Source organism: Pteronotus mesoamericanus, unplaced genomic scaffold (genome assembly GCF_021234165.1).
Source record: "Pteronotus mesoamericanus isolate MK-2021 breed Mesoamerican mustached bat unplaced genomic scaffold, CSHL_Meso_final scaffold_99, whole genome shotgun sequence".
Classification (NCBI taxonomy): domain Eukaryota; kingdom Metazoa; phylum Chordata; class Mammalia; order Chiroptera; family Mormoopidae; genus Pteronotus; species Pteronotus mesoamericanus.
This window is the reverse complement of record NW_026555330.1, coordinates 10,583,927-10,602,478: the sequence shown is the minus strand read 5'-3', so window position 1 is coordinate 10,602,478 and position 18,552 is coordinate 10,583,927.

Below are 18,552 nucleotides of genomic sequence, written 5' to 3'. Positions count from 1 at the left end.
TCTATTTTTATTGGAGATCCCTCATTGACCTTGCAATACTAAATGATCCAAGCTCATGCATGGTTGCCCTGGCAAAAGTTTAGGTTTAAAGAATATCACCTTACATCCTGGCTGGTGTGGCTCGGTGGGTTGAGCATCGGCCTGCCAACCAAGAGCTCACCAGTTAGATTCCCAGTCAGGGCACATGCCTGGGTTGCGGGCCAGGCCCCCAGCTGGGGGCATGAAAGAGGCAACTGATCAATGTTTCTCTCCCTCCTTTTCTCCCTCCCTTCCCTTCTTCTCTAAAAAATAAATAAAATCTTTTTTAAAAAAGAATATCACATAAAAATAGTATGCCAGAATATACCATCTTCCCTGTCACTGGTAACAGTGGTCACAGGAAAAATCCCAAAATAATTCACCAAGAAAACTTAAAGGAGAGAGAGAAAGGAAAAGAAAGAGAGACGCAGAGAGAGACAGAGACTAGAATGTTATTATTTGGTTATACAAGCTTGTGAGCAAAATTATAATATTAACTAGATTATAATCCATTTTAAACTATAATTTTGACCCATGGGAAACACCACTGAATATCGGTAAGTGTCTAAAAGCTCCACCAAATCCTCTTGATCATCAAGGAGAGGGTCCGAGACCAAGGCCAGCACCACCTTGGAAAAATGTGCGAGGTTGCCGTCCACTGTCACTACGGCAGTTCGCATGTGCCCTCTGTGCGCGCTGCCTGCTGTGATAGCTCAGGGCGCTGAATCTGTAGGGGCTCCTGCTAGGCTTCTGTGGGGCAGGGAGCGCGGTGCTATCGGGAGCAGCTGCTCAGCAAACGTCTGCTCACCCACGCTCCTGGGGAAGAGGACGTCGGCAGCATTCGGGAAAGTCTTGGGAAGCAACAAACCTCGCCGTGTTCTATCCAGTGCTGTCTGACCATCATAGCAGGTTTCGCACCTGTAGTCACATCGCTCACCCTTTGACTAAATATATACACTGTGAATATGACGCTCGAGAGGTTCAGTTATCTGCTGGTTATGAACAAAAGGAGCCCAGGGTCTCCCAGAACCTGTGCAGGAAGGCAAAGTGGGGCGTGTTTACTGATTCCCTTCTTCACTTTTTGTGGTTGTTCTTGGTCAAAACTTTACCACCTGAGGGATGGATGCCTGTTATTTTGCTCTTGGTCTTATTTCTTTCATTTTTTTTGTGTGTGTCTAATACACTCCCACTATCCACGTTCTATTTGCTTAGTGTGACCATTATGTGGAAACGCGTGAAACCAGTTCTCATTCACCGCACATTTTTACCACAGTGTCTGAGAATAATTTGTATCGATGTGCTAATCATCTGAAAAGAAACAGGCTCCTTCTCTCTATGTGTAGTCCAATACAGAAAAGTTTTCCATGGGTAAGTATTTGCTCGAATTCATCATGTTTTGCATTGAATCTATTGAGCGATTTCTTTATTAGGTTTCTTTATTATGGTTTAATTAATTAATTTGGCAATTCCAAATAGGAATTTATTTCATATTTGCAGCTATTTTCACATACATGTTTTTCTATCTTGAAAAGTTCACTTTACAAAAAATCTTTTTTTCTCATTTCTCTTAGGCTATGAAATATAAAAGCTAATTTGTCAATATTCAGAGCTATTAAAAATAATTATTTAGAGCACTCAGATTTTTTTAAAGAAATCACACACAGATATGCATAAGAGTTATTATTTTATGAAACATATATGGCATTTTATAAAATTTTTATTATATAAAACTAGAAATAGAAGATCAAACAAAAGTTGGTATATTGGTGCTATTATAATATTTCAGAATCTAATATTCTTCTCTGTCAGCAATAATGTGGAAGTTAGTAAAGACATTTTGAGTCCCCTGAGCTGGTCATAATTCCTCCTATATAACACTCAATAATAAATCTTTATCTTCCTGGGGGAGAAGACAATATAAGTAATTAGAGGGTTTGCAAAAGAGCTATAATTTAAGACTTAACAACTTGCTAGTATAGCTATTATTCCTTTTTATTCACAATTCATTGCCAGCTTTTTATCCAAGGTTTTATTATGTTAGTCAAGGAAAGGAATGGGAAAGGCATCGCTGTTAAAACAGCCACATTGCAAAATATATGTGCTTTTGGAAACCATGTTAAATATGACACGAACCGTAAAACCACTAGCACTTCATGGGAAAGCCAGTCCATGCAATAAGCTTTGAAGAAACCTAATGAATTCTAATGATTATTAAAATGTATTAATCTGTTTTTCTCATTGTAAAAGTTAAAGGGATGGAAATATTTTAAAAACCTAAAATATAAAGTATATATCAGGATGGGTCCAGTCTAAGAACAAGTCCAGAAAAAAGATGTACAAGTAATAATTTTAAAAAGTATTAAAATTTTCCAAAGACAAAGAATACTACTTATCCTCCAATTGAGTAATTCTGCTGAGTACCAAGCATCATAAAAGACAGTAGGTCAATAGATAGACGGACGGATAGATAGAGATAAAACCTGGTAAAATTTTACTCCACCCTGGATAAGGGTACAACTATAAGGACAAATTTCAATATTAAACTCTGATGGATGGAAAGCAGGGAAAAGGATTTATTTAAAATCTGAAAGGAGGGATTGCATCCGGAACGAGGATACATAGTGTGGCGGGCAGCAACAGTCTCGCGGAGACAAAGAGCTTCCTGGCCTTCAAACTTCTTCCCGACAAACAAATGCCTGGCTCCAAAGGATAAAATCCTGGTGCGTAAAGGCCACAGAACCACCACTAGGGGTATAGCTGTCTTCTGCCAGACCCAGTCTCGGATAGAAGACACCTGCCTTGGAGCCTGGGTACTTCATCCCTCTGGAGGGTCAACACTGAAGAGCATTTTAGTTCACAATCAACCGCCTTAATCATCACCCAAACACGCTCCGCTGGAACACTAATGGCGGGGGGACATTTTGAACTCAAGGCTGTGGAACAAGAACAGGTTCATTCCCCAAGTCCCTGTCAGAGCTGTGCTAGAAAACATTTAGATCAGATGACGCCTTATTCAGAAAAACAACATAACAGCAAAAGGCTTCTGGAAGGAATATAATACATAACCTCTCAAAGCAAAACAACCCAAAACCAAAACGACAACAAAGAAGTTACCTTAGGTTTTGATTTCTCTGTGGCGGCACTAAACGTTAACAGAGATTTTCTTTCTTTTTTGACACATCAGAGTTTCTCTGAGTAAGTTATTTTTCGGATCTAGTAAGGTATTTGAGAAGGTCATTGCCGTTCAGGTCGATTGGCCTGAAATTTAAAATCAGCCCCACTTTAGGTTATTTGTGAGAGCTGTTCTGTGACGGAGCAATTTACTGTAATTCTCACCACCCTATTGGTTTTGCAATGAATATTGTTTTTTTCCACCTGTTTCTTGGACTTCTCACCAGACCAGGATTTAGGCACAGGCCAACTGAAAGCGGTTTTAAAAACCAAATGAAGTACTTGTGAGCTGATCTGTCCCTTCTTGTAGTACCGTCTTCCTGCGCTCCCAGGCCTTCCTTCCCCGGCTCCTCCCTCTGCCCCACACCCGGGCCAGGGAGGCCTCTGGCCAGCCCTTTGTTCCCAGTGCTTCGTTCAGGGCACCTTCCTGCCTGTGGAACTTCCTCCTCTGACTCGCCTTCTCGTCCCCTTCTTTTCCTTTCTGACGGAGATTACAATGTAATTAAATATATCCCAGGAATACAGAGCACAGCGCGTACTCTAAAGCCAACTATCCGGATCCCATCTCTCTTGGTAGTTTGCAAGGGCTGTCAAAAAAAAGTATCTTGAACGGAGGTTTAAACGACAGAAATGTGTTGTCTTACAGTTCTCGGAATTAGAGTCTGGGATGAAGGCGTTGGTAGGGTTGGTTCCTTTTGCGGGCGGTGAAGGACAATCCGTTCCCTGCCTGTCTCCTAGTGTCTGGTGGCTCACAGCAAGGATTTCCTTGGCTCGTGGAAGCAGAGCCCAGATTCCTGCTTTTATTTGTATGTGGTGCTCCTCTTGGCTGTGTGCCTTTTTCCAAATTTCTCCTTTGACAAGGATACCGGTCATGTTGGTTACGGGTCCATGCTTTTCCTGTATGACCTCATATTAAGTGAACCAATTATTTTAGCAACAACTTTATTTCCAAATAACGTCACATTCTCAGGCATTGGGGGCTTGGGCTTCAAGTTACGAATTGGGGCAGGGGACCCTATTCAACCCCTAACAACCTCTTACATTAAACTCTTTGAGCCAAAGTTTTCGCGTCTGTTAAAAGAGGAATAACATGATTCTGTCTCATAGCGCTTTTATGAAGATGGAGAGAATATCTAGGTAGCACTTAGAACAAAGCCTGGAACAGAATAAGCTCAGTTGATAATGAATAAATACATTTCTGATATTAATACATTTTAATAAACATGTCCAGGGAACATGTTGAACTCAAATCCCCAGAGCTTAGGAAAGCTATATTTATCTTCAGCAGGCAACATTTTTTGGTTCTATATTCTTTACATACTGGTTAAATGGCTTTAGGGAAAGAATCCTGACATCTACTACCAAGTGCTGTTTATAATTCCTGAAATACGGTCACCCGGCATTAAAAAATCACCCCGGTGAATCACCGGAAAAGGCTTTGGATAGTATGTTCCAGTAACAGCGGTCTGACCACGCATTTCAGCAGATTCTGACAACTGACATTCTATAGTTTCAATCAGGAAATTGCTACAGTAGTTTGCTTTATGTGCAAATTTTTTATATTTCAACATAAAATTTTAAAAGTACATTTTCATATGTTAATATGGATTTAAGAAAATAAACCACCACCCGATAATTCTCTTGAGCTGTTTAAAATAAGGCGTGAATGTATTCATTACTGTTAAGATGTAAATGAGCACAATACTGCGTTCTGATACAGCTATATAAATGTTTGTGCTTCTATAGTGTTGATAATAATAAAGCTTTGAGGTTATTTTTATACATGTATTTTCTAAAAACCCATTAGCACCTTTTCCACCTGCTTGCATTTTGTGTTTTATGTTGAGATATTGACAAAATGATGGAGTTCTTGCTGTAATTTGGGCTGCACATTATTTTTAAATGTGCCGCAAGCTCATACGGATAGATTGGTAAGGAGCATTTTTGGGCAATTAAAAAATGAACATGAACCCAAGATTGCAAAGTGATGGAAAGAGTGTCAATGGTGCTATAAAAAGTTCAGGCCTTTAAAAGAATTTACTCTTTCATATTTCGGCAACTTAGACCTTAACTCTTTTTTTAAAAATTAACTTTATTGAGGTATAATTGCCATACGATAAACACATATAAAGAATTCGATAAATTTTGACGTTTGTATATATTCATCTATCACCACTTTCAAAATCACACCTCCATTGCCTCCCAAATTTTCCTCATAACCTTGTCCAGTCGCTGCCCAGCCCTGCACACGCCTCGCTGTCCCCAGAAGCTCAGCGTTCTGCCTTCCTCCACTGCAGGTGAGCGTGCGTCTTCTAAAATCACGCGTAACGAGGCTCACACTGATGGGCACACTTATCGTTGACCTCTGTCACCCTGTGTAATTTTGTGAGATACATCCGATTTACCCATGTTGATGCGTCTATCAGTGCTTTTTGTTTTTGATGATAAATATCACGTTGTTTGGCGATATTACAGTTTGTCCATTTACTTGTTAATGGCTGTCTGTGTTTGCCCCCGATTTCACTATCGCAAGAGAAGGCGTTGTGGACATGAATGCCCCAGGTATGACATGATGTCCTAGTGTGGACTGAATGTTCGTTTTACTGAGGCTTTTCTTTTTATCTCACTGCCTGCTCCCTTGTTTCTTTGCCGGTTTCTCACACTCACCTGGAAGGGGGAAAAAAACGATAGTATTGCGAAGTACTCTAGGAAGGGCGGAAATGATCTCTCATTTAATTTCAGCTTGAGATTTTCCCCAGTCCTTCCTTTGTGTCAGATAATTTCTATTTTCCTATTGGGCCCAAGTTTTGAGAAGCAGAATCCAGAGAATACTTCCTCTCTGTTTTGAGTTTTAATTTTTTAATGTTATTGTGTTTTACTTATGTATTTTTCTGCCACTCCTGCTTGAGACAGTGGGTGCAAACTCCTGTAACTAGAAATGGTCAAGCTGATCTGGGTCAAAATGGCCATGTTTGACTAGAGATGGGAAATGATACTTGAAGTGGTACCTCTGGAAAGAAATTATTATCTGCCCTATAATCTTGAAAACTTGTCATAGAATTCTGAAGCATGCTATGAAATGTTATAACACATCCTTTCCATATAACGTTGGATGAGTTTGCTGACATCTTAGAACATGCAGGTCATGTCTGTCATCTGTTATTTATGTTCTGACTCTGTTGAAATTCTTATTTTGTGAGCTCCTTTCTATATCGAACATGGCTGATATCTTCAAATGTTATATTTCTCCATCAACAAAAACAATTACCCCCACCCCCAAAAAAACAGTGATCAGAAAAGTTTGGCGCTCTTTACACAAGTTGAAAAACGCTAATATTTCATCAATGTCTTGCTTTTATACTTTGGTGAAGATTATCTACAACTTATGGTGACCCTTTGTTTTGAAGTTTCCTTTTGGCAAGTGGCAGTATCAGAGATGGCTTGCCAGTCCTTAGAGATGCCTCATTCACCTACACCAAAGTCATCTTTTTCATATAATCAGGTCCTGTCCAAAAGGTTTTGTTAAAAATTGGGAGCAGAACGTCAAAACCTTCCTCATACAGAAAAAATTCCCTGCATTTCCAGAGGCTGTTTTAACAAAGTTGCTTGGTCCTTGGGTAGGAAGTCTACTATGTTCAGAACAGAACAGAGAAGGCCTTATCTCTGAACACACTTAAATATACTTGTAAATACACACTAATTCGATGGAAAAGTGAGATAAACCTTTTGATCACTATAGAAGCCTCTAGAAAATGATGAGGTCTCTTGGCCAATGGGCTTTTTTGGAAGGGGATATCATGAGCAATAAAATATTTGAAGACCTCATTGTGAAGGAATCTAGTTAAAAGTGAAGAAGCTGTTAGTAGCGACAAAGTATTATCCAGTTATCTGTACAAATTAATCTGTAGATACTAAGGAAACTACACAAAATTTTTGAGATAATTCCTGGAGGGGCCATCATTTTGCCATGTGTATTATTTTCCTTGTTTTTATAGAGAATACCAAAAGTGGAGAGTGTGCCAAATACAGCTTCCATTGGCTTGCAGACCAAGGAAGTGGCATTAACATAAATTCAATTTAAAGAGTCTCGGATAATTCTAGTGTTTCTTGAACACAAATATGTTCTCATCTATGGGAGCTCAGATTTGACTATATATCTATCTGTCTATCTTTGGGAGTCAGGGTTACAGAAAGTAATGAATAAAAATAACAATGTTGACCTATTGGATAATAGTGGCTCAGTAAAAAAAGGAAAAGTTTTGCATGTGTTGAAAATTGTTTAAATTGATTCAGTGATAAATATTGTAAGTAAGTTTATCACCTGTAAGTTTAACAAAGCTATTTCTTCAGAATGGGTTTTTTAATCTGAAAAAAAATTTATGCTTGGTGGTTACTGCTATCAGAGAGGTGACATAGAAATAATGTTTAGGTCACTAATGTTGGTTAGAAGGCCATGTGGAAGACTCATCGGTGTATTAGCCAGGGTCCTCCAGAGAACCAACCAATAGGGGCTTAATTAACTACTAATACTGATTGTCTCACCCAGTTGTGAAGGCTGAGATGTCCTGTTATTTATGATCTGCAAGCTGAAAAGCCAGAAGAGGGTGACGTAGTTCAGTTCACATCTGAGAGTCTTGGTTTAGATTAAATCCAAAAGGACTCCTGAAACTCACTGAAAAAAATGTGCGTGTAACTGAAAAAAAATTGGGTTGCCTGACCTTCCCCTGACCTGAATTACGTTGCCTCTCATCCTCTGGGTTATGTAAGAACTAGGGTGCCATTCAGTTATTAAAAAAAAAAAAAAAAGTTTACTGGATTTTTTGGATCTGTGTTTGAAAGGCTTCTGTATTATTTTATTTTGAGTAAATTTACCATTCATTAGTATACTTTAACATGAGGTAGTATGTTATTTTTCTAATTCTTGCTTGACCGCAGTTTAGCTGTTAACTATCTTCTGAGTCCAATATTAAAAGGCCAAATTCAAAATTACCAAGGACCTAAGAATTTAGTGGGTTTAGGTAGTTTTCATAATTTTAAATGTTATAATCAAAACAGATTTGTCAGCTGTTTCTTGGAACATGAATATAAATTGCTTTTTTGTATTCATTCTTTTTCTTTTTTTTCTTTCTTTTTTTTTTAATTTTTAACATATAGGTTGTTCTTAATCATCTTTCCTCCGGTCCCGCGTTCCCAGAGATAGAAAACAACAGAAAACATTCCCGTTCTCCGCAGGCCACTTGACATTATCAATGACCTACAGGGAAAGCACGGTAGGTCCCCAGGTCACTAATACTTCTTTGGGCAGAATGACACAGGAAAACTTACTTTCCTGGCTCCGAGTATGATAAAATTCACTTATTTGACTTACTGGGCACTCTGTTTCCCTTGGCGTTTCCTTTTCTCTGCTTCGTGAGCATGGATGTGAATCCGAAGGACGGCGCCCAGCCTGCGACCCTCTCGGCCGGGCCGGGGCAATGCAGGCGAGGGCACAGAGCCCAGACCGCGCGGGGCCGCAGGGCCCCGGGCCTGTGCGGCCCTGCCCCGCCCGCGCCTCCCGCCGGCCCCCTCCCACGTCCTTCCCCCGCAGGGAAACCAGCCCCGGGCGGCCGGGCGTGCGCCCCGGGAACCCCTTGGGCTCTTCTGATCTCCCCTTCTCCCCATTGATTTTGCTCACCGCGCCTCCAGGGCCCGCTCAGAAACAGCTCGCTGTTCCTAGGACACCAAAGGAGGACGAAGCCGAGACTGCCTTTCTTCGCTGAGCTAAGGGTCGCCGTGCAGGCAGCCTCTTCGCAGAAAGGGCTTTCGGTGGGCCCGCGGAAGGGCTGCGTGACGGGTTTTGTAAATGGGGACCAGGCCGATTTGGGTCCATTGTCCATGAAAGGACCAAAGGTGCTCATGCGGAACACCAGTAATTATGGGAAAAATTATAGCTTTACTACGAAGCCACTTGCTGCTGACTTTTTCTTTCCTAATGAATTTATGCACCACATATCCCCAAACTTAGATTTATTGCTTCTTTAAATATTCAGGGGAAAAAAATCTTGAATTTTTATCAAGTCGAACTATATACTTTAAAGAAGAAATCCTACAAGTTGTGCATATAACAAATATAAAGTGTGGAAAAGTTCTACTTTAACATTAAATGTTTGCCTTTGTAAAATATTTGCCAGTATTTACCAGTTACCTGAGAAAGGCAAGTCTCCGACATTTAATTTATTCATATTTTGCTTTTCCATGAGCTTAATTTTTTTTAGCTATCTGTGCTTAGGTAAGGCTGTATTTACGGGGAAAACCACAACTGTGATAAACATCCATAGAAACTCCTATATTTTCTATGGCACCGTTAGACTATTAGAAATATGTCGATGGGCGATGAATAAGTAAGCTGACGTAACTAACACCCCACTGTCACAAGAAAAAGACATATAGAATTATGTCTTTTTACCTAGAATTAATTCTAGGTAAGTCCGTGACTTTTGCTTTTATATTATCTTAGATGTACATTAGAATTATTAAAATATCTTATGATTTCATGCCACTTAATGTTACATAATGTATTTAAGATAAGTATTAGATTTCCTTAAGTGAACAAAAACAACTGGGCTTTCGTTCAGACAGACGTAGATTAAACCCGTGCTCGATCATTTTCTTGTATGACGACAGCCCAGTTATTTAGCTACTGGAAGCTCTGATTTTTTAACCTGATGCTATCTTATGGGTACAATAAAGAAAAATAAAATGGTCGATACAAAATGTTTCACATGGTCCCTGGTATTCAGGAGGTACATAATAAATAGGAGTGGGTAGTGTTATCAATGTGTAAGAATTAGGTTGTATGATAAAGCTGAAGTGTCCATAATTCTTTAGAGGACTTGATGAGTAGCTTTGTTCCATATTGTGGTCCACGCCACCTCCTGATATGAAGTCAAAGTATCCCAGGCGCCCTTGCACTCCTGAACTGTTGTTGAGTGCCTTGGACTTGGTGTGTATGTAACAAAAGTTGAAACATCTCACTCTCCTGTCAGTGGAGGAAACATAATAAGCACATTTAAAAATTACAGTTTGATACCTAAGTACAATACTTCACAAATCACATGGCAAAACAGTAAGTAAGAATGGTGCAGATTACTTGGGGCTTTATGTTTAGGTTTTGCTCAGTCTCATGTTACTCTCTCTGTACAATGTGAAGTGCAGGTTGAGGTTCATTTTTTATTTTTTTTAATGTGGATGTTGAATTACTCAGGATTTTTTCTTTCACCAAGCACTTGGCTCTTCCCATTGGATTGCTTTCAACTTTAGATGGATAGGTAGATAACCTTATCCATGCAGATCAATTTCTGGCCTCTCTATTCTATTTATCTGTTTGTTTGTTTGTTTTTAATGCCAGTATCACACAGGAAGTGTTTAATATAAAAGAAACAAATTTCAAATATGTGTGAGGTATGTTATATTTGTCATGTGGTTCATCTGATTTTATTTAGATTTTAAAATATGAGATAAAATATCAAAATGGCAGGCATTATTTTGATAACTGAGTGTATTACCGAGGGTATGATGAAAAGGAATTCCTCAGCCCTCTTTAAGATAAACAAATCTCACACAAGTGTTATTCTTGAATAAACATTAAGCAAATGAAAGTCTGATTGATGATACTTGATATAGACAATATTTTATATGTCATTACTTTTCATGGGCCATTTGTAGCTACCAACTAAATATGTAAAAAAAAATATGGAGAAAAGGGTTTCTAGAAAATTAGCCCCGATAAAAATGTTAAGACAGGAGAAATCTCTGTCACACCTACTTGCACAAAATAAGCACAAAATAAATATATGCTGGGTGAACTGATACGTGCATAAAGAAATGGATATTCTTGAAATGCAGATTGCTCTGACCAAAATCAACAATGTATGTCTCACATGAGCTACTTTCATGTAATAATGAAGCCTGAGCATCCTGAAATATTATGGCGATTATAAGAAGTTTAAGGTTTTGAAATGAGAAATGAATACATACTATTTCTCTGTGTTCATCTTTTTCTCACCTCTGACACTATACAAGGCAGTACAGACTCAAACTCTTCTATTTCCAAAATATTTCTTTCCATCTCTTTTAAGGGGTCCTACTAGAAGACAAAATGTCTTGTGCTGACTTACCTCTCTCAGATCATACAACTTGCAGTTACACACACACACACACACACACACACACACACACACACAGAGGCTTTATTTTTTTCTGTAAATATTTAGATGACTGACAAATTCCAAGGCAGGTATGTGTGCACAGTGTGATAGAATTATAAAGTATTTCTCTTTCTGAAGTTCGGATTTAGTTTCAACTTTGGGATGTGGAATTACAGCAGAACAAATCTTACCCCTTGAAGGGTGGCAATCGTATTTTCATCTTTATTGTCTTCACATCTCTTCACAAATTCTTAAGTACACGAGAATAAACATACACAACTCCAGCTTAGTACAATAGACATTTCCGGCAAGTAAATCGCCAGGAAGACATTCACAATAAAGATGATTTTGATGATAAGTTGTACCTTTAAAATAGAAATAAAAATTTCCAGGGCATCTAATTTCTGTGTTATAGACCCAGGAAGAGCATTTCTCATTTGAAGACTTAAGTGTATTGACAAGTGCCGAAAAACAAAAACCTTCCAGGTATAACTGACCAGGCTGTGAAGACAACAGCCCCACAGGAAGCCCTGTCATTCCTGCCCTAGAGGCTGAATCTCCCCTAGTTGCTAAAACCTCGCCTGCCACCCAGATGATGCCTCGCGGAGGCAAGCCTATGCAACACCTTGGGCCTTCATGGTAAGGTACTGCAGACTTTCAGGTGAACGAGAAAGTTAAATGCAAGATCTGCAAAGCTTGAAATCAGTGAAATTTTGAAATATACGTGTTGACAATTATTTCAATGGTCTGTAAACATGACACAAAAGCTTGCCATTGGCTCAAAGTCATTTTTCTTTAAAATTTTTTTTTATCCTCACCTGAGGATATATTTTTGTTGCTTTTAGAGAGACAGAGGAAGAGGGGAGAGAGAGAGAGAAATATTGATGTGAGAGAGAAACATTGATTGGTTACCTTCTCATACATGCCCTGATTGGGGATCAAACTCGCAACCTGGGTATGTGCCCCAATGAGGAATTGAATCCATGACCTTTCAGTCTACGGGACGATGCTCCAACCAACTGAGCTGCACCAACCAGGACTCAAGTCATTTTTCTAAACCTTTTCATTTAAAAACTTGAAGGCGGATCAGATTGGCATGGATGGAATCTCCTTCAGGAAGAACCATCTTCTCCATTTTAACTAAGAGCTCCCTGAAGCAGTTTATATGCTATGGAAGACTGTATTTACTCATTTCCTTTATTTTCCTCAGTAGTAATCAAAAGTCATGGTGATTGTGGAGTTGGTCTGCAATTTTGTTCAAATGAGGAGATGCTAAAAGAAACTTAGCACTTTGCAAATTGAAAGAACAACAAAGAAGGGCAGGCAAGTGCTCGAATAGGATCAAGACTTCACCCACACGAGCACTACCCACAGCTGAACCCTGGAATCAAGCCAGAGAAGCATGAGAGATAGTTCTGGGTTAATTTCTGACAAAGTCTATTCCTATGTTCATTCATTCACCAAAATAATTGTTGGCCACTCTCTAGCAAGTTCTCGGCACTGTGCAAGTTACCGGCAAGTTACAGAAAAAGAAAGGATACCCATCCTTAAGGAAATCAAGGACTCATATAGGTTCCAAATTAGTTAATGGTATTTGCAACATGATGTTATAGGTACTAGAATGAAGATACTGCAAGTAGAACGAATACAATGAAGAAAATCTGATCAATCCTACTTGGCGAATTGAGTTGGTGGGAACACAGAACATTTCACAAAGGAGATGAAATATGAACAGATTTTTTTCTGAGAAAAAGGATTTTGTAAGATGTAATATACAAAGAAGGGGATTTGAGAAGGAGAAAATAAACACAGGTAGTTTCTTGGCCAAAGATAAAAATGTAAGCTAAAAAAAAGGTAACATGTCCTTCTGATGTAATGTTTCTATGGAGGGCATTGATAATGAAGACTAATTTGAAATATAATATCCTCTAAATAAAGGTGTGGGGACTATTGAAATATTTTCATGACCTTTCTCTGGAGCTTATTAAATATTAACCAAACAAGAATGTAATCACAGAATGTGGAAATCTACTGCTGATTTCTGTGTTACTCCTTGGGAAAGAATTTTCTTTATGCACAGGTGTTAATAGTCTGATCATGTTCCCAAGAACAGAGAATCACATCTCTAACACATCATTGAAAGCAATTGTGGGGCAGTTTCAGACTATAATCTTCTGAAATATTGTAGCATTTCTTTGCATTAACCTGTGCACATTGGAGCTAATACATTTTGTTGCTTGAATTTTACAGATCAAATTGACCCAGTCATTTATATTCTCTCTCCCTCCAATTTACTAATCTAACAAATTACTGGTTTGTTTTCAGTCACAACACGGAGTAGTTTACAGTCTGGGAGGAAAAATAACGTAGGTGCTCAACGTATACTATGAAGACCCTCAACCAGGAGAATTAACAGGTATGTGTGTCTCCCTTCTCCATCCCTCAGTCTCTTCCCTGGCGTGTCTACTTTTCTGGGGGTGGGGATGGGGCCAGTATTCAACTGCTCTGCCTTGGTGGTGGACTAGGACACTGGATAGGAGGCCATCCTCCCTAACAGGCTCTTTGTTGATGCTGAGTGTTCAAAGGATGGAGGTCTGGAATCATCTAAATATCTAAATATCTAAAGAGATTCCCCTGTATGTTGCTCACTTCAACCTGTCAAAGCCTTCTGAAATCTGCGAGTCTGGAGCGATGTGCCTGAGCAGTCATTGCCTCGCTTCCACTGTTGATGCAGACTGTTGCTCTTTTTGATCTATTCCTGTGGCGCCCTCGGTTTTCCTGAAGATGTGAGTGGAAATTTACCTTTACAACTGATTCAATTCGTTAATACTGATAATCTAGCAAGGGCTCCTTTTGCTATTTATTTTTATTTTTAAAGTCTATGCTCTCAGGAAGCCTACTCCAGAGTGAGAACGCTTCCTCTGTGAGCAGAGGACACTGCGCCGCAGGCTTCGTTTGGGGTGGTGCAGGCTGACCGCACGCAGGCCTCCGCCGTGGCTTGCCTGCCAAATAAAGAGAAACTGGGGGTGCGGCGTCCACACTTGAAGCTGTCTGTCTCCCTAGGAAGATAATTAATTTCTTAAACATAAAAATAAATAAGACAGTCTTTTGCACCCCAGGAGCTCATAATTGAGTTCAATAAACGGAAAGGCAGAAGAGAATGTAGGAAAAGCATGTAGGTGCTGGTCATGGTGCTATGAGAGCTGACAGACAGACAGACAGACAGACAGACAGACAGGGGGTAGGTATAAAGGGCTGCCCCGGAGCCTCCGGTGGGACCACTGAGTGGTACCCTTGATGCCCCAGGACACGGCCGGTCTGCAGCTGAGCCTCGTCCTTGCTTCACTCTCTTTCCCGCCCTCCCCTGCTCTCCCCTCTCCCTTTCTCCTAAAAGGACACCCGTGCGAAGTCACTTGCACAAGGGATTGCACGGAAGTCACTACGCCAGGCTCTTCTTTAGAGAACCCAGTTGAGAACTGGTGCAAACCCTACCTGTGTCTGGAAGCAGGAGAAGAGGTGTCACAAAGGCTTTTGTGCCCAGGGTGCCCTTCTTGGTGTTTGGTAAAAGCAACCCTACTCTGCCCGCCGCTGGACTGCCAGCCAGGGCTCCTTTGCCTACGCCTCGGTTCCACCCTCTGTAGAACTGGGATAGTAACAGTGTTTATGGCAGAGCCACCTGGCTCAGAACAGGGGCTCAGGAGAGGGTAGCTATTTCTATGATTTATTTATTTACTTTTTTGTAATGTATTGATTTGAGATGGGGGAGAGAGAGAGAGAGAGAGAGAAACACATTGATTTGCTGTTCCATTTATTCATGTATTCATTGATTGCTTCTTAGATGGGCCCTGACCGGGGATTGAACCTGAAACTTTGGCATATCGGGATGATGCTCTAACCAACTGAACTAGCCAGCCAGGGCCAGCAGCGAGATTGCTGTGATTCACATTTACAGTCTGCGTATGAGGTATGTGTGGCCTGCCCATGTTCTAACTGCTGCTGAGCAGTGGAAATGGAACAATAACCCCAGATTCTGATTCCGGACTCTGCCCCTCCCTCCACCCTTGGCCCCCTCACTGTCATTCATCCCAATGATAACGAAGGCATTTAAGAAGTAACTAATTTGAAAGTTGATAGCATTTCTGAAAAGGAAATATAAATATATGGTCTCCTTTAACTAATACCATCATCATTTTCCTCTCAGACTTTTTTGGGACTATTCTGTCATGGGAGTAGACTACATTTGAAATTAAAAAAATGCCAGTAAATACCCTTCATTTTTACCCTTTGGTTCCTATTGTGATGCAAAGTGGTCTGGAGGGGAAATCTATGACTATTATGTTTGATCAGAGGGAACTTGGAAACAGCTTGATGCTCAATCGGCTCATATAAGTACTTTTGTATATAGAATTTGAACCTTTACAGATTTATTCTTATTGTGAAGATTAGCTTTTCAGAACTACTTTGTATTTTGATTTGTAGGAAATTCTTTAAATAATACAGGAAAGAAAATGCCTTCTTTGATTTCTGTGTCTTTTTCTAAATCTCTTTTGATGATGGAAGCTAGGAAGCTGATGGTTTAAATTATATAACTCACAATACATTTATGGTCAATTTTATATAATCCACACATTTTCCTAGTTCTAAGTCAAGTATATTATTGAAGTCACAATGGTAATAATAATCTAGTCTGTGTGTCTGCCATTATGCTAATAAGCCAGGCTGCATAGAAATGCTATGAAGGAAGGATTATGTCCCCTCATTTTATATTGAGGGAACCAGGGCTCTGAGGGCATGGGCAATGAGCCACGTTCACACAGCTTCTAGGGGGCGGACCGAAAACCGGAGCACAGGGACCATAACTCGGCAAAGCCCACCCTCGTTTTAGTCACTACGTCAAGCCATCTCCCGAATGAGGCAAGTCAGAGTCTTTCGATGTTGGGGACAGGTTAGACATGCAGTAGACACACAGAGGACTAAAAGAAATCAAATAAATACAGTGACATTTGGGCAGGTTCCTTTCCATTGATTCCTTACAGGATGCAACTTTAAATAGACAATCACACCATCGTGTCAAAGAAGAAAAAAGCAGTTGAATTATTTATTGTGTAGATATGTAAGAACACAAAGGCTGTATGCAAAGAATATTGTATGAAATTGGATGGAACTGCGTTTGAGTTGTGGCTTTTTCCTTTGTGGTGAGTCCTAACCTACTCGTGCCTCATTGCCCTTCCCTAAGAATGATGATGATGCTACCTTTGGCCTACAGCTGTGGAGGAGATTCAAGGTCATGCACCACGTACGAGATACGCATTGCTGCCATCCTCGTTAGCCAGATTTTTATATATAGTTTAAGGCAACCATATGACAAGACTCTGGTGGTCTCTTTCCTGTAGCAACACCATTCTGTCATATATTATCCAATTATTATGCTCATAAGGCAAATAGACTTAAGCGACTACTTAAAAGAGTCTGTTACTTTAGTACCTGGGAAGGTGTTTGTATTAGTTTTCTAATGTTGTACACATTACCACAAACGAGGTGATTAAAGCAACAGAAGTGTATTCTCTCATAACTCTGGAGGCCAGAAGTCCAAAGTCAAGGTGTTGGCAGGGCCCTGCTCTCTCGGAAGGCTGTAAGGGGGGCTCCTTCCTTGCCTCTGCTTGGCTTCTGGGGACCTCAGACCCTGCTTGGGTTGTAGGTGCATCACTCTAGTATCTGCCTCTAACGTCACATGGCTGTCTGCTATGTATGTGTCCAAATTTCCTTCTTCTAAAGACATCGGTCACATGGGATTAAGAGCCCACCCTACAGCAGGAGGACTTCACCCTAACTAATTGCTCCTGCAGTGACCCTATGTCCATAGAGGGCCCCATTCATGGGCCCCAGGGGGTGAAACTTCATTATCGTTTTTTGGGGAACATAATCCAACCTATTCAATCCTTAAGGAAACTAAGTGATCTTATAAACGATTGTCAAATTCTTGTCTCTGTTTCAATGAACCTAGCCTTCTCCTTAGTCACCCTAGTCCCTGAACCACCACAGCATGTCATCAATCCCTCCTTGGCCAGTCCCTTCTCCCCCACGCTCTCTGGGTTGTCGCCACGGTGGCTTTGGCTTCCCGCGAACCACATGTCCTTCCGATTGCTCCCTGGCATAGCACTTCCCCTGGGGGCATGGACGAGGCTATTTTTGCCCAAATTATTCCCTTGTTATAGGATCACTAACAGAGCCATAGTGTGGTGTCACTTGCTAGCATCTAAGAATAGATTATTTATGGAGAGATTTTTATTCCTCTTCAACAGAGTAATTTTTGGACCCTCAGGTAACACAAAATGGACCAATTTTCTGAAATGTGTAAAATGCTCCTGTATGCTCAGAGTTATTAGATGTGGAGCGTGTTGTGCACTCACATGCATACTGAAGAGGGTACCGTTGGTAAAAACAGAACCCAGTAAATCACAGCTCACAGAGGCGTAAGACCCAGCTCAAGGGAAGGCTCAGGTCCGCACAGATTAAAGTAGGTCCAGGAGGGTCTACTAGTAAATTCTCTGCTTTTCATTGAAAGGACGCCCATTAAGCTGCCCATTTCAAAGGTTTCATAGGTTTTTACAATGCCACATCCATCTCTGTTGCCTTTGAGTGGCAGACCATTGATAACTTTGTTGTTGAATACATGCATTGTGTAGTTTAGTCTTTCCTAAGCAGGTCACGAGGAGTCTGCCTAGGTGGCTATAGTGTAGAGGGGGAAAAAAGACTTTGAAGTGGTACCAAAGCACTTAGAGACCAGGTTTGGAGTCTCAGCTCTGTCATTAAGTAGTTATGTGATATTGGGCAAATCTTTCCTCTTTGCACTGTATCCTTTCTGTCTGTAAAGCAAGGATAATAACATAAACTCTAAAAACTTACATTGAGGATGCAAGATTAAAAATGTGAAAATGCTTTCTAAGTTGTGAAGTGTTATCGAAAAGGTAATTCTGTTTTTATGATATTTACTACCAGGTTTCCTGTGTGAGTGTACATTGCTTCTATTTTTTATTTTTAAAATTCACTAGTGTCACGTTAACTAGATTGCTGTGAAGATGATACCTCTCTGGGAATGAAAAAAAAATCTGACAAATATGCCTGCATTTAACCCTATTTTTAACTCCATCATAATCCAAGAATAACTATCTGCTCT